Source organism: Rattus norvegicus, chromosome 1, assembly GCF_036323735.1.
Source record: "Rattus norvegicus strain BN/NHsdMcwi chromosome 1, GRCr8, whole genome shotgun sequence".
In the NCBI taxonomy this organism is placed as follows: domain Eukaryota; kingdom Metazoa; phylum Chordata; class Mammalia; order Rodentia; family Muridae; genus Rattus; species Rattus norvegicus.
This window is the reverse complement of record NC_086019.1, coordinates 107904779-107926750: the sequence shown is the minus strand read 5'-3', so window position 1 is coordinate 107926750 and position 21972 is coordinate 107904779. Positions and strand designations below refer to the sequence as shown.

The following is a 21972-nucleotide window of genomic DNA, read 5'->3' as shown; positions in this document are numbered from 1 at the left end:
GGTCACCCAGTACATCAGATACAAAACTGAAGAACCTCTTTAGAGGCTCTGGGCCAACTTCCAACACTTTACTCATCCATCCAGGCTGTTGCTGTGCTTGACTTAAGCCCAGCATACTTCATGACATCCAGTCAGTTGTCCTCCTATTACCACCACTCCCCAAACCCAGTTTATGCAAGACTAAGAAATCTTGGGGGTGGGTGATTCCACAGTTTCTGTTAAGTTTACAAAGTTATCTTCGGTATGAAAAAGGCCCACCACCACACAGAGAGGAGTAGACAGGAAGATCCCAGGGCAAGTTCTAGCATGCTGTTGGCTTTCTGTTCCCAAGTCAGTGACTGTTCTGCCCAACTGAAATAATGGTTTCTTTATGTGCTAACTCAGTATCCTTCCACAGAATGTCCCTAGTTGCCTAGTCTGTCCTAACATGCTTTACAGCTGCAACCCAAGGAGGCCCGGTTGGCCTAGTGTATGCCCGGCAGGGAAGCTAGAGTGGGAACCAGCCAGATGTTGAGTTTGAGACTAGACAGACAGATATGAATCTTGAACTTTGCCATGTTTGACCTACAGACTAGGGCAAGCAACTTAGCCCTTTCAAACCTTGGCTACCTATTTAAGAAATTGGAGAAACACTGTATCTCTCAAGACAGGCCTGGGGATCTAATGAGACCATGTGCACAAGATGCTTAGCCTACTCCACACTGAGTAGTTGCTAAAAGGTTGGTTCGCTTCCCCCTTCTTCCATATTGGAGGGAAGGACTACCCATAAAGACAGGTTTCTGCTCAGCTCCATACCGTGATCAGGTGGTCACAAAGCATTGCTTATTCACTCTTCTTTCCCAACCTTTGGGTAAAGACAATAAAACCTAAAAGGTCCACCCCCAAACTTCAAGAACTTTTATCCGTCAGGATAACTCGCAGATGACATAGCTCAGCTTTTCGCTTTGGACCCTGTGAAAGGAGGGATTCCTTAGGACGTGAAGATGCTTAGACAGGAAGTGCAGGGCAGGGGTTCCATCTTTCTAGAGCTCTTGAAGGAGCATTCCGTTTATCGCTCTTCTACAGCTTGGGACCCTTGGCAGGTAGGCTCCATGTTTCTATTATGTAACAGGATCAAACCTATGACAGCTCTTACATGTCACCATCAGGGGCCAAGGAAACGTATATGAGCACGTCATAGCTTACCACCAATTGAATTTCATGACTGACTTTAGGCAATGCCTAGCATTCATTCCACCGAGCCTTGCTTGGGCTTGAACTCCTGTCTGAGCATTACAATAAAGTTATGTGTGTGTTTGTGTCTATGTGTGTGTGTGTGTGTGTGTGTGTTTGTCTGTGTGTGTGTCTGTGTGTGTGTCTGTGTGTGTTTATGTCTCTGTCTCTCTGTGTGTGTGTCTCTGTCTATGTGTGTGTGTCTATGTGTGTGTCTATGTGTGTGTGTGTCTATGTCTGTGTGTATCTACGTCTGTGTGTGTATGTCTGTGTGTGTCCGTGTGTGTTTATGTCTCTCTCTCTCTCTCTCTCTCTCTCTCTCTCTCTCTCTGTGTGTGTGTGTGTGTGTGTGTGTGTGTGTGTTTGCAGTATGTGCATGAGTGCAGGTGTCCACAGAGGCCTGAAGAGGGCAACAGATGCCCTGGAGCTGGGATTTCAATTTAAAATTGCTCAATGTGGGTACTATATGGACCCTAGGTCCTCTGTACTAGCAGTATACATTACTAAGCTATCTCTTTACTCAAAACTGGGGATTATTTTAAGCTACAATATTCTGAGAATACCTCCTTTTTTTAAAGATTTATTCGTTTATTATATATAAGTACACTGTACCTGTCTTCAGATACACCAGAAGAGGGCATCAGATCTCTTTACAGATGGTTGTGAGGCACCATGTGGTTGCTGGGAATTGAACTCAGGACCTCTGGAAGAGTAGTCGGGTGCTCTTAACCGCTGAGCCATCTCTCCAGCCCGAATACCTCCTTCTTACGTAATAACCTTGCCATTTAGCAACTGTTATCATTTACAACAGACAAGGAAATCATTAAAACAAGGAAGAAAATAAAACAAGGGAAATGACTTGTCCAGATAGCTGGGCAGTGGGGCAGGGACCCAAGACTTAGTTTTAGTCTTCTTCTTTTTCCCTTTCAACACTGTGAAAACTTGTAATCATCAGCAAAGAGAGGTAACTATTAGTCTTGATTATTTTCAGGGGGCGGGGCAGGGTTTCACGTAGCCCAGGCTGCCTTGGATTCACTATGTAGCTGAGGATGACCCTGAGTTGCTGATTCTCCTGCCTCTGTCTCAGGAGTACTGGCATTACAGACAGACTGCTACACCCCTGTTGTGTGGTATTGAGGCTGGAACCCAGGCCCTGCTGCATGCTAGAAACATGCTCTATCTCTTGGGCTTCCTAGCCCTATTTTAATTTTAACTTCAGTGATGTGAGCTGGCCCTTCCAGTAGTATCCGGGGGTCAGCAGAACTCTTGGGCTCTATCCTAAGCATTTCATGGTCATATTCAACCCTCATAGCAACCTCACAAAGTAGATGCTATACTGGAATCTAATTTATAAGAAAGGAAACAGAGGTGGGGGTTGAGTAAGAATATGTTTAAAGCCACATAGCTAGGGAGGAGAAACAGAGATTTGAACCCAGGCATTGTAGGTACTGAGGCCGTACTCTCAATGTGAGGCTCAGTGCTACATGTGGCTTCTGCAGTAGACTCTTCAGTCTCGAAAGGCCCCAGAAGCTCCTGGGAGAAGGGAGAGCAACCCACGGTTCACTTATAACACACAGAGAAGCTAAGAAGGACATAAACGTCTCCTGTGCAATTTGGTGAAGGAAAGCATCTTTTTTTTTTTTTTGTCTGCTGAATCCCTATACAGAGCAGCCAGGGCCACCCAAAGCATGCCACAATTAATTTCCCAGTGTGCGACATTGCCTGTGGGGGGAAGAGGCGTCAGTTCATTTCTTATTCATGAAGTCACACTGCCTAGCTTCATTTGCATGAAGCAATTTCTGTGGCTGTGAATCCCCCATAAAATAAATCCGTTTCTCCTCCAGGATCCTCGCTTCCACCGAGAGAGATGAGTAAGCAGTGCGTGTTGGGGACACACCCTCTGGACCATTTTAATCAGGAACTTGTCTGCAGCTAACAAGAACTTGATTTCATAGGGGTCCAAAACAGCTTACTTTCAACATATTCAAATGCAGCTCTGCTACGAGATCTGTTTTGGGGAGCGTGTAGAACTTCTTTCTGCTGAGCTAAACACTGAGGTTTTACACACAGTGGAGTTGTGGAGCCGTAGCCTCTTCGCTGGAGTGGATGGAGGAAGGGGGAGCCTAAGAAGAAAGGAAACGTGCACGACCCTTTGGGGCAACACAGGGTTCTCATGAAGACGTCTCACCATAGTCGATGGAACTTGAACATGCAAAAGAGACTTTTCAAATGTAATTAACATTAACGACCTTGAGATAGTTCTGGTATACTGGGTTATCCCGATGAGCCAGATCTAATCACGCAATGCCTTAGCAGTAAAGTGACTTTGCTGATTTCAGGGCTGGGGGGATGGCTCCGTCAGGAAAGTGCTTTGTTGTGCAAGCCTTGAGTTGGATTCCCCAGAACCCATATATAAAAATGCTGGGTATGGTGGTGTTACTTTTAATCCCAGCAGGCCATGGAAGGGAGGGGAGACCAACACATCACTAACAGATCTCTGGGGCTCACTGGCTAGCCAGTCTAGCCTACTTGGTAAGTTATAGGCCAGTCGCAAAAAGGACCAAGTAATGGCTCATGAGGAACCATACACAAGGTTGACCTCTGGCTTTCATGCACATGGTAAAACATATATATGTGCAATAAACAAGAATGCACACACATGCCCACACATACATACACATACTCCCCACTCATACATACTTATACATACACATGCATATATAAATATACATGTACATACATACTCAAGCACACTCACACATGTGCATATACATATACACACATACATGTGTACACACATACATGCACACTTACAACACACATGTACACACTTATATATTCATACCTGAACGTACACAAGTACACCATATATATATGCACACGTACAACATACATGCACACGCATACTTAAACACAGATACATCTATAAACACATACATGTACAAATACACACACATACATATACACACGTACATACATACACTAGAGAGCTGTGAGATTATTCAGAGAGATGCCACTTTGCTGGCTTTGAAGATGAAAGAAGGAAGCCTTTATTTTATTTTATTTTATTTTGGTCTGTGTGACATAACAAGATACCTTAGACCAGGAAATCTGTAGACAATAGAAATTCATTATTTTCTATTCTGGAGGTTGGGGAGTCTAAAGGACTTGTAACCCCTTCAGAGATGGTGTCTTCGTACCTCATTTACATCTGTGGAAGGGACAGAGGAGTTCTCTGGAGACTCTTTATGAGGTTACTGATCTCATTCATGATAGGGGCACTCATGGTATAATCATAATTATTAATTCCACCACATTGGGTATTAGGACTTCAGTATATGAATTATGGGAAAGGGACACACATATTAAGACCACAGCAGGATCATGGCTTGAGGTAGGTGGGCAACCCTTGGAAGCTGAAAATGTCTAAGAAATAGATTGGCCCTATGGCCCCCAGAACGAGAAGCTTCTGTCCTTACACCCTGATTTCAGCCCATAATCCCCATCAGATCTCTGATCTATGCATCCCCACAGTGACACTTATGTCATCTGAAGCTCCAAGTCTGTGACAATTTCTAGCAGCAGGACAGGAAACGAGTATGTTTTGTCTGCCCTTACCAGCTCTGAACCATCTCACCAGGATGACCAGAGTAGGTCAGACAAACTGGCAGCAGCATTCAGCAAATTCCTCATGCAACATGGGTAGAACTGTCATAGATGCCAAACTGCACAGGAGACACAGCCCAGCAGGGATGACTAGGACTTTTCAGGTCACAGTCACAATTCTGTCTGTCTGTCACATTCTCTCTCTCACACACACTACACATTCTCTCTCTCTCTCTCTCTTTCTGTGTGTGTGTGTGTGTGTGTGTGTGTGTGGTGTGTAAACATGGAGACCAGAGATCCACATTAACTGTCTTCACCTTATTTTTTGAGGCCGAGTTTCTTACTGAACGTAGAGGCTGCCGATTCGGCAAAGCCAGCTTGTCACAGAGCCCCAGAATTGTCCCCAGCTCTGCCCCCTCAGCATTTGGAAGACAAGTGCATGCCACTTGCTCCTGGCTTTTGACATGGGTGGCGGGAACCATGCTTGTGTGGTGACCACTTCATTGATTGAGCTCTCCCTCCAGTCCCAGGCCATGGTTCTTAACCATCATTTAAGCAGTTGATGCCCGCTGGATCCCAACACGCACATACACGCTTCGCTTACACTCTATGTGATCAAAAGGGAGAAGGACGGCAGTAATGATGAAAAGAGCGTTGTCACTTCTCAGGCCACTTCTCAAGCTTCATCCCAGACGGTAATTGCAGCTGGTGATGTCAGCAGTTTGTTGTCACACTAATCCTACAGGACGAACTGCCCTGAAGCTAGCAGCCGGAAGCAGCTACTAGCATTTCTTTGGCTCGTGCACCTGTAAGTATGCAATTAGGACAGGCTTGGCTGGGTGGAGCTCGCAGGGCTCTGCTCACTCGTGACCAGTGGGAAGATGACAGACAGGTGGCTGTCTCTCGTTCTCTTTGTCCACCACACTAGAGTGGCATTTTCTTGTGGCTGTGATAGCAGCTATGAGATGAGTAGCAATGTGAAAGACCTTTATAAGCCTCTCGTGTGAGTCATATCTCTCCTAAGACACCTAAGACACTGGGGAAAGCACGTTACTCATGCAGACTTAGGACTAAGTGACTCTTTAACGGAAGTAAATGCAATACAGTAACTAAAGGGGCTGGCGGTGAGAGTGAGTGTGTAAGAGTGTGGGTGCATGTGAGTGTGCACACAAAAGCATGTGAGGGTGTATTTGTGAAGGTAGGTGCTGTGTGTGGGCATGTGAGCAATCCTGCGTGCGTGCGCGCGCGTACGTGCGCGCGCGTGCGTGCGTGTGTGCGTGCGTGTGTGTGTGTGTGTGTGTGTGTGTGTGTAGAATGGGGTTATTGAGGCAGCTAATCTAATACAGAAAAACAAAGTGGAAGAAACCAGGGCATCTTCATTGGAGATTGGTATTGTGTAAGCACCTACACAATACCTGGATCTTACCCAAGGTACACGGAGCTAACCATCCCCTGCCTTATGTAGGAACTGCCCCTAACAGGATGTCTGCAATGAATGTTTTTGGGCAAAAGTGCTTATGGGCTGTTTTCCTCCAATGGGCCAGACTTGGCTTGGTACTGAGGTGATACCAGAAAGCGTTACTGGATGTTCTCGCCACAAGTAACCGTCTGCCAATGGTGAGCCAATGCTCAGGCCTATCGAACATATGGGAAAGCCAAGGCTCGGCAGGGCTCAGCTGCATGCATGCCTGGTCTCAAGATGCCAAGCTCCATCTACCTAACACTAGAACCCTGTGCATTCTGCAGCACCAGATTGCATTTATCCTCTGATTCCCCCCAGCATTTACATGCGCCAGGTCTCCTGTTTGCCAAGCAGAGCTCACGTCTTAGACATGATTCATGAAACCTCTGTGTCACCATCTATCATATGCACCAACACCCCATGCCTTCTGCCCTTTGCGGTGGCATGAGGTCATTGCACTTGACGACACTAACTAGCTCCTTTAAACAATGCCGGCAACAACAGGCTCGCACCCCTTAGACCTCTCCATCTTCATTACTAAAGCCTCTGCTTCGCCTCAGCAGTGGATTCCTGGCCTTTTACTTACCTTCCCAGAGGTTCCATGTCATTAGCTGCTCACTCTTCTGGCCAATTACATGAGGTTAGCACTCCTGCAGGCAGCCCCGCCCCCCCCCAGATGCCAAAACAGCCAAGGCTGCCCAAGGTGCTGGTTCTGCCCCCTAAGATGTGATCCAGAGGAGGTGAGAGCTGGGCAGGGGGGTGGCTGTGCAGCTCGCATGAGAGGAACGAACAGCAGAAGGACGTTGACTGTGGGTTCACTTCAATAAATCATACTTGTATATGATGACGAGAGGTTAAACCAGTGGTTTAATGGTGGCACCTCGATGTGAGGGAGGGTAAACATTAGGGAAAGATGTTTTAATATCGCAGATGTCACCTAAGGGATGAAACCCTGAGCATCCAAGCTGGTACCTTGCTGGCCCAGGATTCTGAGCTTGCTGAGAGTAAGACCTTGGCCTGCCCCAGCAGCATCCAGATGAGGCAACGCACAGGCAGCAGGATGGAGACATGAAGGGAATAGCAGGGTGGACTGGTTGAATAAGTGAAGGGATCTCCACTGCTTTGTTTGTCCACCAGGCTGGTGGGGATGGGGAGGGGGCAGCTATCAAGCTCCTCTGGTGTGTCTGTTGTTCATGTGTCTATTTTTTTTTGATTGGATCTAATTTTCTCAAGTCAACTTAATCATTCTCTATATAGAGAATATGAAGAAAGTTTTCAGGGAATCAAGCCAGAAAACAGGGTTCAAAACAAAGGCTTCCACTTTTGGAGAGAACTTCCTCTTTCTGATAGAGACGAAATGGATGTAGGAAGAAGGGTAATTTAACCACACGAGGGGGACTGTGTGTGGACAGGACAAGGGAGCTGGGTCCTTTTCTCTGTAGGAGCCACCAGATGAGTAGAGGTGTGTATGTGGCCTGGAGAACCTGGAGCCACCAGGCAGTGTCTAAGTTCAGGTCTGAAGTATGACCCCATTGGGATTCCGTAGCCTTTGGTGAACGTGGTTCATGTCTAGCTCAGGATATGCTACTTCAGAACTCTGCTATCCTTTCAGTGTAGAGCCTGCGGACCCCAGCCTGGGTACTGTTCAATGCTTCCAACTCACAGGTCTGCAGCTTCAGCACCTCCCTGAGCAGAAGGTGTCCTTGGAGGTCTTGCCCCCAAATAATGCTTGGTGTGCTAGAACGCGGTGAGGCTAGCTAGCCAAAGTACTCTGAAAGAGAACCAGGTCACACGTGCAGGTGAGAGGCTCACGCCTTTTGATTCGAAAAGTGCACGAAACGCCCCCCCCCCCCTATGATTCATGATGACTGAAAGCACAGCTTCTCTGTGAACCCTGGGGCCAAGGAGGAAGCTTTCTAACCGCTGAAAAGTCAAGACAAACCATCAAGCCTCTTGGGGAGTCAGAGGCTTGTGGAGATGCATGGGTGAGGACTCTCATCAGTACACCCCGTGGGGGCTCCCACGAACTTAGGGAGGAAGACATTTTCTCTATCAGGTTCCGATTCCTCCAGTCTCTGTGGGGAGACAGAAGCTTGGATTCAGGGAGAGAGAACGACTATCTTGAATACCTTCTGTATACTGAGGAGGAAGCATTTCTGTAGCACTCACTGGGCGAGTCAACTCACTTAGTCCTCATAGCACTGCCCTTGCACAGGGGCAGGAAGCACAGAGAGGTGAAGAAACTCACTCAGCACCAGACAGCCAACGTCCAGGCTCCCATCTACGCTTTGGGCTGGCTCACTGGAGCAGGTCCAGTCTGCATTCCCCCCCTCCCCCCCGCAATGGGGAAGGTGGTTGTTACTTCTCTCTGTCTTACGTGCGGGTGATCTGAGACACAGAAAGACGGAGTGACATATCTAAGCACAAGTGGGGAAGTCTTGAGTGAACCCCAGTTGAGATGAACTATCTCAATGAGACGAGGAAAACACAGACTCGGATAAAACCCCCTTTCCTTGGGGGAAGCGGCCGATGGTTAAGTTCACAGAGACCTTCAGAGAAAAGACTCGAGAAGGAGAGAAGGTTGCACTTCAGCAGGGGGTGTGAAACTCAGCCCTCAGAGGCCTGTGGCACTCCAGAGGGGTTGACTCGGACAGGCTTACTGAATGTAAACGGAGGTTTTGGGGTTGAGAGGCCTTGGCTAGTACTCAGACTGGACAGCACCTTCATGAGCTTTACCTTCTCTTCTGAGAACCTAGCTCCCTCTTGGCACCCTTTCCCCTGCGGCCTTGCAGTAATCAAGGGCTGGCTCCTGCACTTTCCATATTGTCTGGCAAGCTTGGTACAAAAATAACAGTTGATACTTGATTTAGGGACGGAGTGAGAGGCCATGCAGTGGGCAGAGAGACGCTAGCTTCCCCGGCCTCCCTCCACAATGGCCCTACATGCATTCCCATGCACATACACACTCACATGCCAAGTCCTTGATATCTGCAGTGTATCGTGATGGGTGGGGTGACGGTTCTGCTCCAACACCTCATCTGCCTTAAAGGGGGAGTGCCTGCTCCCACCGCCGACAGTACCAAGGTGTGCCAGCACTGTTCTGGTGGGCCTCACGTGGATTTGCCTCCCCATCACCACACACTGCCAGATCAGACTGACCTCCTGGCCTCTGGAGACTTTGCAACGCCCATTCACAAGTCCCTATTGTGATGACCTCGGGGGAGAGCGAGGCTGTGTGTACAGCATGGCCTGTTCTAACTTAGCCCCAGAGACTAAGCCTTTTCATCCCTCACCGTCAACTGACTGCCTCCACTTCTGTGTGTTCCCAGCTATTGTTTTGTCTCTGGCTCTTTTTCAGGAAAACTGTACCTTTCCAAATGATGGGAATCAATAATCTGACATTGCAAAGATGCTCACTGAGGTCCAGGGCAGCTTAGTTTTCTGGGGAGGGCTCACTACTGGGGAATGACTCAGCAGGAGTTCTCAGTTTAGAACAGGATTTGGAAGAGGAACATGGAGTGGGGAAGGAGACAGAGGGCCCAGGGGGATTTTGATCTTGGAATTGACCCTGAAGTTGAGATCTGTGCTTCCGAAGCCCTGTGGAGCTGGACTTCATTGTTCTTTCTGTGAAATGGGAGGAGCAGTGAAGCTTGTCTTTCCAGAGTATTGGAAAAATGTAATTTGATTACAGTAAATGTATCATTCTGGCCATAGTGCTTATACAGAACAGTCTTTCTATACATGGACAATACATTTAAAATCACGAGCGTACGTAGTCAGTATCCTGTCCTATGGAAACCCATCAAAGATTTCCTTCTCAGGATAGACCTCTGATGAATTTTCCAGATCTTTGTGATAGTATCACAAAAGGCCATGCTAAGGGTGATGGATGAAAGCCAAATGTAGTTGACCATTTGCCATGCTCTGAGTCTGCTCTGGAGACATCACCTAGATTATTACTACATCCAGTCCTCATGCTAACCTCTGGCACACGGCTGTAACCCCATCTATTTATTGTTGGGAATGGAGAGTTTCTGCCAGATTAAAAAAAAATCTACCCACTTACATTTACGACTGGGTCCTGTTATTCTGTTCCCAGAATGCCTTAGCCCTGCTCACATATTCTGTAGGAGGCAGTTCCATGGTGACTATATCATTTGAGGGCTTTTACAGAACAGTGATATCATGGCCAGACCTGTTCTCACTGAGTGACAGTCGAGTGTCAGGTATGTCCCTCTAAGAATGTGTCCCTCTCTGTGGGGCCTTTGGGCTGGTTTTCAACCCACACTTTAGAAGCCCCCTGCTCTACCAGACCGGGGGTCCTCTGGTCCTTGTTTCTTCTAGAAGCCAATGGACAACAAACGATTCCTGTTCATCTAGAACAGATGCCGGAAGCTAGAAATTCCCCAGGGCACGGTGGGGAGTACTAGGGTGGTAGTGATCTGATTGGCCACTGAGCCACCAATCGAAACTAGCACTGAGATCTATCCCCTACAAGCTTGTCAATAGTTATCTGTCCCGGCTGCAGCTGCTGCAGGTCCCATGGCTGAGTCCCATGAAAGCCATCTGCTCTGCCCCCTCTCATCCCTAATCCACCTGCAGAAGGCACAATCGAGCAGTGAGCAGCCCGAGGAGAAGATCCAGAGAGGGAAAGACAGACAGACAAAGCCCAGAGCAGCTGCAGGTCTGGGCTGCTGGATTCTGTCCTCTAATCTGAGCTCCTACAGCTAGGAGGGGAGAAATGCCGAGATTTACATGACAAGGGCCAAAGGAGGGAATTATGGCAAATCAATTCTGCGGGAAGAGATAAAGCCCTGGTTTAATGTATGCGGTGAAAGGTGGAAATTCAGTTCTCATAATGTTGGATGATGCTGATGAAGACTGGCATTCGTTATTAGTGTCATGTTTTCCCCCTTCTCTTCCTGGACACTAAAATCACCCAGCACACAAGGACAGGGTTGTTGAACACCATTGTAAACAGGCAGCTGAATAAACCCCGGGCTGTGGGAGCTGCCCAGGATGCACCTGCCAGCAACTCTGGCTGGAGATAGCAAAGACACACTGCCCGGTGCTACCTTGTAAAGCTCCGGGGCTCCTAGCTGGTCCTTGTCAGCCACACCAAAGCTTTACGTCCTTCGACTCATTACCTTCCCTCTACAAATTTGCCTTCCTGAGTGATGTCCCACTTGTCCTGAAGATGCCTTAAGAAAAAGGGAAGCCATTTTTTAGTAGGTCAGACGGTGGCTATACATTTATCTAGATCCTGGTAATTCATGTTGGTGTCCTAAAGGGTCTGAGGGGTCATACGGGGATAAAACCTGCTTGTTTGTTTAACCTTGGATGTCTTTAGACCACAATCTTTCCTTGGTTTTGTTGCTGCTGTGTTTTGTTTCTGTTTTGGGGGGTTTTTGTTTGTTTTTTATTTTGTTTTGTTTTTTGTTTGTTTGTTTGGTTGGTTGGTTTTTGTTTTTTGTTTGTTTGTTTTTGTTTTTGTTTTTGTTTTGAGACAGAGTCTTGCTATGTAGCTCAGGCTGGGCCCAAACTCTTAATCCACCTGTCTTAGCCTCCAAACTGCTGAGATTATAGGAACATACCACCCCATTGGTAAGGGTACCTTGTCCTGTCTAGGGCCAAATAGGAAGGACTTTTGACTTGGTGGGCTGTCTTTTGCATACTCTATTGTTGCAGTACAAAAGTAGTCACAGAAGTTATGTAAATTGTCTGCCTTCTAATAAAGTTTTATTTAAAGGAATAGTGAGTTACCCCTAGTTTGCCAGTGTTTGTCCTAGACTACACCCACTCTGGCTATAGCTTTCCTGTTTATGGAAGACAAGCACACAGACTATTCAGCAGAGCAGGCAGGAAAAAAGAACAGGTCCAAACAACAGCCTTGCTAGTCAGTGAGTCAACCCTTGGGTGAACTCTGCAAGCTGCGTCACAGTTCCCAGCACATAGCTGTCAATTTCCTGAGTTATTGAGGAGAACACATGCTCGTAGCACAGCTTTTGGCCCATAGTGTTCAACAGCGACTCATGCCTACTCAGAGCAGACTGGCTCTCATTAACGTTATCACCCAGCAGTTGTGTATCCCTTAAACACTTAGCAGAAGCAATCTCCGGAAAGTCTTCCATGCTCGAGTCTGAAGAGTGGGAAGGCCTAGCTACTGATACCACAGGAGAGCTCCCTGGCAGAGCCTCTATCCGAGTGTCTACACTCTCATCATTAACTTCATCAAGGTTCATTCTCCTAACCTCTCTGCCAGAGGAGTTTCTTTAACTTTCTTTCAGTTTGGGTAATGATGCTTGACACATTGACCGAGCCACCAGCTGAACTATGGCTCAACTCTCAGTCACCCTCCAGACAGAGCCCCAGCCATCCACCCAGATGACCTGGAGTAAGCATTCACCCCAGCTCCAAGGGCTCAACACCGAGATCTTGGCAACTTGGAAGCTGAGAATATGCACCTGCTCTGTGTGAGGCAGAAATCATTTCTGAGATGCCCGGCAAGCCTCCTGTTTAATTATCTCATTACAGGAAAGCCTTGTTTCTGGAGAAGACATTGTGTTTGCCTCCGAACTTATGACCTGACTAGAAAAGGGGATTAGTCTTGAATCAGGGGTAGCAGAGTCGGTAACAGAGGCTGCAGGAATTAGAGCTTGGGAGAAGCATGTACGTGCAGACGTGCCTGTGCACACACAGCCTCAGGAGTTAGGGTCAAGGCCCTTTGCCTTGCTTGGTCAAGGTTTATACTGGGAAGTGCCTCCCCGAGCTGATCTTCGTGCCGTGCTTGACACGGCACAGTCACTCAGTGAATGTCCACAAGCCAGATGGAGTATTTGATAAACCGATGACGAGATTACGTGCCACCTTTCCTTCATCTCCGCTTTTGCTCTGTTCTGTTTTCCTGATCAAATTCTGGGCTGGCGAGCTCTGCACATTGCTTTGACATTGTCCTTGAGCAGCCCATCCCCCTACTGTCATTCATATTAAAACCTCTCCACCGAGGCTGAGGAGGGAGCTCCATGGATGATGTACTCACTGAACGCGCACATGAGAACTGAGTTAGCATTGCCAGTCCGTGGTGGCATGTGTCTGCAATCTCAGTGTACCTACAGAAGGCAGAGACACGAGAATCCCCAGAAGTTCATGGGCTAACTAGCCTGGTCTATAATGCACAGCACATGCACGCATGCGTGCACGCACGCGTGCGCGCGCACACACACACACACACACACACACACACACACACACACACACACACACACACACACAATCCATCAGCCATTCTAGCTATGGGTCTGCCTGTCCCCTGACCCTGGGTAGCAGGGCTCCCCTTGGCTTTGCTTGGCATAGTTGCTCAGTTTCCTCCGCCCTTCCCCCCTCCTCACCTTCTCTAATTGACCCTAGCCATCCTTCAGCCTGTTTCCACGTTTTCTTCACAGCACATAGAAAATTGCCCTTTGGGGTTCTCCAAGGGTGGGGGTGATCTAGGATACCTTTCTAGCTTCTTGCTTACAGTAATCAGTGCCTAATTAGTCCTGACACTTCCTGGCTGACATCTGCACTGACTGGTCATTGCAATGTGGCAAAACCCTGGAACAGGAGATACCCCGATGTGCTGAAGGCTGTACACGGCACAGGGTGCCAGGATCAACTCTCAAGCCCGGTTCTTAGTTAGAAAATGTCAGGAAAGACCCTTAGCCTCTCTGAGTTTCTGGGTTCTCATACATAAGATGTAGTTGTGCCGTCCTGGCTTTGGACCATACATTTCTTTGCCTGGGGAAAGGGCTCCAAAGGAAGCCCAGACTGACCTTCAGTCGCCACAAGAAAAACGATTTCCTGTAGGTGGCTGTCAGGTGTCAGAACCTATCCTGGGGATTCCCAGGAAGGAGATTTCAAACTATGCTGTTGGTGTTGCAGACGAGGAAACAGAGTTGGAGCGAATTGCCATGGCCAAGGCCATGTGGGCACATAAACTCCGTCTGTCCTGACCGTGAAGTTCTACTTTCTGCTCTGCCGTGAGATGTGCCTTTTATTACTTATAAGCCTGGAAGGTGGCCGCCATCTCCCAGGGGCTGCTGCTCCATTCAACATACTCTTCTTGATCAACCATTTGAGTGTGTAGAATGTAATAAGTAACGTAAGGGAAATGCATGCAGCCCTGGGCCCTCTAGAAGGCTTTGGTGCAATGCAAGCAGTGCATGCAGGAGACAGGGAACAACAGGACAGGCACAAAAGGCTCACAGACATGACAGACCTTATAGGAAAGCCCTCATTGGTAATCCCTGGCCAGTCTGGATGGCGGCTATCTGAGCACCAGGCTTGCCTTAGGATGTCCTTTGATATTTTTCCCCCAAGGTGACTGTTCCATTGTAACCCAAGACTGGCCGCATTGATCCCTTGATTGACCTGGTTCGAAGACAAAAGATGGCCAAGAACAAAACATGGTGGGAGGGGATGGCTTTCCCACTCAAGAACCCCTGATATCACAGAAGGGCTTGACGAAGTAAAGCCAAATGGGGTGGGAGAAATGAGACGGAAGCGTAGCACTCTCTTGCACTGCTGGGGCTGACAAGGTGTCTTGACTCAGGGTTGAGGACTAGGATGGTAACCCTGGCCATTGGTGCTCAATGCTAGACAGAAACTTGAGTATGACCCCACACTCCTCATATCCAAGCCACACATCCCCACCAAAAGGCTTTCCTATCAAGATCACTGAAGGTAACATGTCCTGTAGAGCTCCTGTCATTTGAGAAGTACCTTGGGGGGAAATGATGTATTTCCCTTTTAAAAATAAGGATACTGGGTAGTGGGACCCAAAGTAGGAAGGTAGGAGGGATGTTGACTAAGAACACCTGACGAGGCAATGAGACCTGTGTCAGGCCAGTGGAAGTCCAGTGGAAACAGATATCTATAGCAATAAAGCGGGCAGACGGGAAGTGGTGGGAGGGCCAAAGGGAAAAGCAAAAGAAAGGAGAAGAAAGGGGAATAGAGGAGAGAGAGAGGGGAATAGAGGAGAGAGAGAGGGGAAGAGAGGAGAGAGAGAGGGGAATAGAGGAGAGAGGGGCGGGAAGAGGAGAGGAGAGGAGAAGAGAGGGGAGGGGAGGACTAGAGAGGGAAGGAAACACAAGTGTAATGGAAAAGCTGGGGGAAAAGGCAGGACTCTAGATGCCCCAGCTTTGAGCTTCCATTATAAGTGCTGTGTGTGTGTGTGTGTGTGTGTGTGTGTGTGTGTGTGTTGCATGCACGCGCACTGGTACTTCCTGACCCTAAGGTAAGCTACAGCATAAGAGTGTAACACTCTTAATGGAGGCAGCAACTGGCACTCAGCCGCAGGCAGCCATGTGGACTGCTCAGACCTGATCCAGGCTAACTGGCATGCGTTGGGAAGGGGTAGCCACCTTCTCTTGGCTCACTCCATGTATGTGCACTCGTTGAATGCAGCTAGCATTTTTATTTCTCAAGAGAAGCAGGCCGGACAGATGTGACAGCCTGCCTCTTGAAGATCTGTTCTGTTTTATGGCTGAATTTTATGCGTGTGCCTTCCCTTGTCTCTGGACTACAACCTTCCCTCCTTCCAACCCTCTGGGCCTTTCTTCTCCATGGCTGGTCAGCAGGGGGCAGAGGTTTCCCCAGGCCAGCCTGCCTTGCTTTGAGGGATTCCCTGCAGGGATAAATTGGGACAACAGGGTTTCACAAACAGCAGTTCTTGACATAAATATTGCCAGGCTCGGGCTAATGTGATATCATGGGCCTGTAATCCAAACAAAATAGACCATTGTCCTGTGATTATTTCTGCTCTGGACAAAAGCCTGTGAACACTCGGCTTCCCTTTTTTTTTAACCTCTGTATTTATGGGCCATGTTAATTTAATTCAGCAGGCCCGCCTTCACCGCCTTCAAAAGCAGCCTTTATTTGCATTGCATGATTGCCCGCCTTGCTGGTCCGCTGCTTTTCACTGAGAAGGAAAGCATTGTCCTCCCAGCTCTAAGGAAGGAAAGGAGAGGGGAAAACCACCCCAGACCCTTTGATGTGTCACAAAACCTCTCCAGCAGCTACAGGGGCTCACTGCTCGTGTCCCAGAAGCACACGCCAAATCCCAGAATACCCAGAGAGGTCCAGGACAGACCCCTGCCCTCCTCCTGGGAAATGCAGGTGTGAGCAGGGGAACCCAGACATTGCTTCTCTGTGCTAACCCAGATGGCTGTCAACAGAGCTGCCGGCCTGACCTGCTGAAGCAGGTGTTTATCTGACTGGCAAGTGTCCAGGAAGCCTAGCCAGGCGTTGTCTTCTGGAAGCTGGGTACTTAGGACACCTCCTTCCCCAACTCCCGAGTGACCTTGAGCTAGCAAGGTTGTCAGGTTTACCTCCTTTCTACTTTGTAACACGTGACAGGGACCTGGATCTCTTTTCACTGATGGAGAAACTGAGGCTTGGAGAGGCAGAGGATTTTCCCGAGGCCTGGAGCTCTCTGGAAATGGCACCAAGGGTTGTCTTCTGGAGATCAAAGCTTAGGACATGACTTTGATGTTTAGCCTCGAGAGTGACAGTGGGTTTCTAGCTGAACTGTACAGATGATCTATGAATATATTATTTTAAAAACATCAGAACAGAGGCTAGGGATGTAGCTCAGTGGTGGAATGCTTGCTTGGCCCCAGTGACGTCTGGCTTCATAGCTAACACCACAAACATCGACAACTCAACACAATGAAGGCGGAAAGCAGTCTGGCTCACATCCCAGCTTCCAACACTTTGCCAAGTATTTACCAGCTGTGTGTTTCCTATTGGTTACACACACACACACACACACACACACACACACACACACACACACACACACACACAGAGGCACTCACAGTTTGGTGTTTTTAGTAAAATGGTCATCACAGTGCACGGCAGTCACAATTTTTATTTTACACTGGGTGACGTCTGGTGGGACGCAGAACTTAGTGGGTCTAGCCTGATGTGGTCCTAGTTCAGCTGGTATTCAGCTTACAGCCTTGTGAGCCCAGCCTGGCTCGGCACATCTGCAAGCCTTTTCTCTGAGCAGATATGAGGAGTGGGCAAGCATCTGGGACTGTGCACATCCTCATCCTTCCACGGCTGCTCTCCCATACAGACTCCCTTTCTTAGACAGGGTTCCTTGCAATGCTCTGACACAGACTACTATGGGCAACTCACTGGGGTGGACTGCTGTGCAAAACAAAATGGGGAGAGAACATTAGACAGGGAGAGGTGTATATCTCTAGGAATGGTGAGTTTTTCTAATCTGTGGGAGGAAAAGAGAAAGCACGCTCTTCCAGAGCTGGGCTGAGCTTCTATTCCCCAGGCTGTCTGTATCCCTCACCTTACCCCACCTACCCTCAGGATTCCTGAGTCATTCCCTGTCATCCTGAGTCTTGTCTCAGCTGGGTTTTTTCTTTCTTTGTTTGTTTGTTTTTTTGGTTTTGTTTTGTTTTGTTTTGTTTTTACTTACATCTCTTTATGGGCATCCTTGGGGTCAAAACTGGAGCTGAGGAAGCAGCCAAAAGTTTGTGAGGTGATGGTTGACTTTCTAGAAAGGACCTGGATGTCACAGTTACATGAAGGTTGCTCCTGGTCGCTTGGGGAAAAGATGACTTCAAGTTTACATGGCATGTCATACGGCAGGGAGGTGACACAATCTTACTTATCTAATCCTCATGAGGACTTCCGACAATTCTGTGCGTTAAGACTGCCCCTCTCTTATTTGACAGGTCCATTGTTTAACAGGGGACTCAAACCTCAGCTGTTTGTCTCCAAAATCACTGCATTTACATCATGTTCGATCTGTCCTCTGTGTACCCCATTTGCATTGCAACTTCCCCCATCTAAAATGAGGTGGACAAAACACTGCCTAAAATAAAATATCGTCGTCAAAAGCCAGGCCAAACAGCACCGCCAGCCGGAGCGTTGAAAACTTGAGGGAGCATTGGAAAGAGTGGCCCTGGATGAGGCTTTCCATTTAATCTTCCTCAACCCTTAAAGGTTGAACTATGAACTTGAAAAGCTATGTGGGAAAGGGGAGCAACCTTTGGAATGTAAATCAATTAAAGAAAAAAAAAATCTCAAGTGGCTTTTTCTTTTTAAGCTCATGGATTTTAACCCACTTCTAGAAATCTCCCTTAAGGAAATGACCAGACATTCTGAGATGTTCATATAAAACCATTAAAATATTATTATAAAAACTGAAAACAGCTTGGCCTATCAGTTAAGCTACTGTAATCCCACAGAGGAAACATGCTTTACTGAATAGATATATGATGGTTCTATCGATTTAAATGTAATACTTAGCATAGTAAAGCTGTTCATTCAAAGGAAAATGCTCCACAGTAATATAGCAAGTTATTTAATAACTGATTATTTAAATCCAGATCATATATGTGCACTGTATTTGCCTCATTCCTCCCCTCTCCTCTCTAAGAACTTTGGTATCATCATCCACCCCTTCTCCCTCTCAAATACATGGCTTCCTTTTAAAAATTATTGTTGCTACATATGCATCAACAATATATATTTATTCATAAGCATTTGAATAATTATAAAAAAGAAAGAGATTGCAGTGAGGGGATATGTGAAGCTGTGTAGGTGAAGCCTAAGTCCTGATGGAGACAAAGGAAAGACAGATGCCGGGATGATGGACGGGACATCCATCAGCAAAAGCACGGGCATGGAGTAGACCTGGCTCAAGAGAGAGGCTGAGTGTGCTGCAGTGGTCAAGCTGGAGGGTCTGGCTTCCCGAGACTGTTGGAGCCCGCATGATTTCAGCACAAGCCCTGTGTGTTACAGAGCCCCCAAAGTTCAGTGTGTGGTGTGCTCATGGGATCTCAGTCTCGCTCTTTCCCTCTCTCCTTGAGACCTTCCGTCTCCCTCCCTTTAACATCAGTCAGGATGTAATATATGAGAGAAGAATTAAAAAAAAACTGTAAATAAGAGAGTTGTCCCGTCTATGCCATAGCACATTGGAAGTGTATAGCTTACCTGTTGCTGTACCAGACCTTGCAGGTAGGAGATGGCCCTGCGTCTCAGAAGAGACCCAGGACTTTCGGGCAGTGCTGAGACTGCTGAAGGCTTTAGAGATTTTTCAGTAATGGACTGAGTGTATTTTTCTTTATGAGATGAAAATGAGACTTTCTAGGTCAGAGGTGCAATGTCAGGATTTAAGGTGATATGTTTGGGTGTCAGGTTGATGAAGGGTGGAGTTGTGAAGATTGATTGGTCAATCTGACTAGATTAGAATCTCTGTAGAAACCCACCTCTGGGAGTTATCTGTAAGAGTTTCCAAAAAGGCTTAACTGAGGAGGCTTCTCACTCTAGGCGTGGGTGTGCCCTGCTGCGGCTGGGGTCCTGGACTGAGTAACAAGGAGAAAGCATGAACCCCAGAATTCATCTCCCTGCTTCCTGACTGATACAGTCCAACCATTTGCCTCCTGCTCTTGTATTCCCCTGACAACCTCCACACCCGATAGACTATGTTACTTCTTAAACCTCCAGTCAATATGAGCCCATCCTTCTTGAAGTTATTTTTTGTCACAGGCATGAGACAAACGGCTGGCACAGCAATTGTCTCTATTTTCTCTGTTCTCTTTAAAATTACAAAGTAACTTTCATAATTAGGGGTTGGGGGAAAGCATGGCTAAGGCCAATCTCTGCCTTGCTAGACATCCATGGACACCCCTTACCCACTCCCAACCCGTGTCTATCAACAACACCTGTCCTCAGAGCCCACCAGTCCTTCCCCCTGGCTCATTGAGAGATCTCATACTTGGCTCCCTCCAGGGCTCTGTGTAACTATAGACCAAACAAGCATCAGTAGGCTGCATCCAGAAAGCCAAAGCATGATGTCAGGGAACGAGTGGTTTTCTGGAACATCTCTGTACTCCATAAGCAGTTCATAGTCTGGGACGAGTTCCATGAGAGGACCGTCTTGCTCTGAGCTACTTCCGCACTTACTCACCTCTTAACCCTTCCCAGCCTTTCAGAAAGAAGAGCAAGGAGAGACTAGTCTGCCATTGGTCCTACACAGGAGGTGACCTTTCCTGAGTGTGTCACCACCAGCCACATCTCAGAGATGAGCCCAACTACAGTTTGGTAGAAGTGGGGGACTGCGGACAGATGCATGGTGTTTCTGCACTGGAGTAGCAGGAGGGAAACCCCACAAGAACAGAGAAATGATATATCTGAACCTGGCATGTTGGCTCATCAGCCTGTGATGTCTGCCTTGCCACCTGGTGTGTGGCTGCAAGATGGGCAAGCTAAGACCAGCGCCAACCTCACCACCATTCTCCCCACTCTTGCAGAAGAAGAAATTCAGCTAAATAATTGTCTGTCGTGGACTGCATTGTGATGAAGTGCATCCGCATGTGTCTTCGGGTTTCTCTTCAGGAAACGGCACACACTTCAGGGGCAGGCAGGACACTCCTCTCAGGTCAGCACTCCCCATTGGCCTCCTCTCTACTCTTACCCTTCTGGATTCATCCAATTAAATAAGATAATTTCTAATTTGGAGGTGTCGGGATAATTAAAGGAATCAGGCCACAGGGTTTAGATTAGGCCCTACCACTGATTAATTAAGCCCAGCTTCCCTTACTGTATGATTGAGATGTACCTACATTATTGTCTTTAACAACAGGGGACATCAGGTTTAAACGGCCCAAAGCGGCCCCTCTGGTGAGTACGCCTTATGTGATGTCAGCAGCCGTTCTTGGGCTCCCACTGGACGTTTGATTTGACCACCTTCTCTCCCAATTGCTGCCTGTCACTCAAGTCACCATCCCTTCCAGCTTTCCCGAACACAAAAGTTCAATTTCATCTCTTAGACTTTCTAATAATTCCGAGAGCACAGAGAGGGGTTTTTAAAAAGCTGATTAATTAAAAATAGATTTATTTAATAATGGTTGGAATGATTAAAATCTGGTAGGGAGATAATGGTTACTTAACCTACAGATATTCTCCTATAAAAAACCCTTAAACTCTTTGATTCCATGGACTTGAGTACATCTTGAAATAGAAGCAGTGATAAACTCGTAGCTGGCACAGCAGCACTGACCTCGCTTCCATCAGGGGGCTCCCCCATCTTTGGGCAATCAGAAGCACATTGACCTTACCACCAGTGTTGACTCAGTGAGGAGAAGATACACACATGGTTCTCTGAGCTTAGGTCACTGCAAATTGGACCTTCAAAGAAGCAAGCAGGACTCTCCTAGAGCAGTTCAGTGAATCAGGACTGTCCCAAACTGGCAATCTGAGCAAGGACTGTTACAGAGTTTCCACCTCCTCCTCCACAGACGAGAAAGCCAAGGGCCAGGGAGAGGAAGGGCCTTTCCCACGTCCCAGAGTGTACAGCTACTCACTACAGCCAGCATTCTGAAGGTTCAGTTTCTGTACCATCCCAGGCACACTCTTTCATCCACTTTCATTTCCCTCATTTGCCCTTCACTCTAGAGCTTATTTTCTACAAGAGAAATTCAAAGCCAATCACTCCCAAGAGTGTAGCCTTAAATGTTGTCTGGGGCACCAACCTCTTGTGGTAGCCGTGGAAGCCCAGGCTCAGAGAAAAGGACGTTATTTTTCTCCCACAAACAATCCCATTAGAATGTAGCCTGCAGCCAGCCTAGGATAGAAATGGGTGCTCTGGGCCAATTTGGCCCAGTGTTAATCAGGTTTGGGGCTTG

General features: G+C 47.6%; 2 protein-coding genes across 3 annotated transcripts in view; both read right to left on the bottom strand.

The window, feature by feature from the left end:
* The window catches only part of Nav2 (neuron navigator 2), a 658579-nt gene that overhangs the window by 531796 nt on the left and 104811 nt on the right, over positions 1 to 21972 (bottom strand). The gene's annotated exons all lie outside the window — the stretch shown is intronic.
* Positions 1 to 21972, bottom strand: part of LOC134483127 (uncharacterized) — an 84877-nt gene that overhangs the window by 21958 nt on the left and 40947 nt on the right. Inside the window, exon 1 of the mRNA XM_063278370.1 lies at positions 1 to 21972. This exon is cut by the window's left edge and continues 21958 nt beyond it; it is cut by the window's right edge and continues 40947 nt beyond it. The gene's annotated coding sequence lies outside the window, so the exon portion shown is untranslated.